The sequence below is a fragment of the Oryx dammah genome, unplaced genomic scaffold (genome assembly GCF_014754425.2).
Source record: "Oryx dammah isolate SB20612 unplaced genomic scaffold, SCBI_Odam_1.1 HiC_scaffold_2, whole genome shotgun sequence".
In the NCBI taxonomy this organism is placed as follows: domain Eukaryota; kingdom Metazoa; phylum Chordata; class Mammalia; order Artiodactyla; family Bovidae; genus Oryx; species Oryx dammah.
The window spans coordinates 40007250-40008898 of NW_024070186.1; positions in this window are offsets into that span (position 1 = coordinate 40007250).

Below are 1649 nucleotides of genomic sequence, written 5' to 3' on the forward strand. Positions count from 1 at the left end.
TGTCTCTGAACAAAATAGACAAGATTCCCGTCTCATGGCATTAACATCCTCGTGAGGAGAGGCAGACAATGAGTGAGTGAGTGAGGTCTGTGCAAACAAGGACCAATAGCCTGCTGGGGCAGCATTCACTTTTTGCTGGAGGAATCGGAGGAGTCCTGGCATCTTTCAGAAGAGTTCCAAACGCCAGTTATCCTGCTGTTTATCCTGTCCTCTTGGAGGGCACTGTTTTGAGGTCAGGGAGCTGGCAGAACAGCACTCAGCTTTGAAGTCCCCCTTTTTCCCTCAGCCATCAAGCCTCAGCGATTCGAGAGCAGTGCCAGGCACCCTCGTCTAAAGGTCCTTAGAGAAGATGGGCTAGCCCCTCGTCCCCATGCCTTACCCTGTGAGTCACGTACCTTGAACTAATGTAGCACATAGATTAGAGGCAGAGGGAGGGGTAGAGGAGGGAGTCCTGGAGGGAACCGGAAACTCTAAGTCCTGGCCTTGCAATTCATTAGATGTTAAGGCTTTAGTTAGCTTGCTTACTTTCTCGGAATCTACTTCTTCAACTGGAAAACAGATTATTAAATCTAACTTCAAGATCACTGTGAAGCTTACAATAGCTGATACATGGGAAAGCATTTTGAAAACCTAACACAATCTCAAAAATGACAGAATGATCTCTGTTGGTCTCCAAGGCAAACCATTCAATATTACAGTTATCCAAGTCTATGCCCCAACCAGTAACACTGAAGAAACTGAAGTTGAACGGTTTTATGAAGACCTACAAGATCTTTTAGAACTAACACCCAAAAAAGATGTCCTTTTCATTATAGGGGACTGGAATGCAAAAGTAGGAAGTCAAGAAACACCTGGAGTAACAGGCAAATTTGGCCTTGGAATACAGAATGAAGCAGGGCAAAGACTAATAGAGTTTTGCCAAGAATATGCAGTGGTCATAGCAAACACCCTCTTCCAACAACACAAGAGAAGACTACACATGGACATCACCAGATGGTCAACACCGAAATCAGATTGATTCTATTCTTTGCAGCCAAAGATGGAGAAGCTGTATACAGTCAACAAAAACAAGACTAGGAGATGACTGTGGCTCAGACCATGAACTCCTTATTACCAAATTCAGACTTAAATTGAAGAAAGTAGGGAAAACTGCTAGACCATTCAGGTATGACCTAAATCAAATCCCTTATGATTATACAGTGGAAGTGAGAAATAGATTTAAGGGCCTAGATCTGATAGATAGAGTGCCTGATGAACTATGGAATGAGGTTCGTGACACTGTACAGGAGACAGGGATCAAGACCATCCCCATGGAAAAGAAATGCAAAAAAGCAAAATGGCTGTCTGGGGAGGCCTTACAAATAGCTGTGAAAAGAAGAGAGGTGAAAAGCAAAGGAAAAAAGGAAAGATATAAGCATTTGAATGCAGAGTTCCAAAGAATACAAGAAGAGATAAGAAAGCCTTCTTCAGCGATCAATGCAAAGAAATAGAGGAAAAGAACAGAATAGGAAAGACTAGAGATCTCTTCAAGAAAATTAGAGATACCAAGGGACCGTTTCATGCAAAGATGGGCTCAATAAAGGACAGAAATTGTATGGACCTAACAGAAGCAGAAGATATTAAGAAGAGGTGGCAAGAATACACAGAAG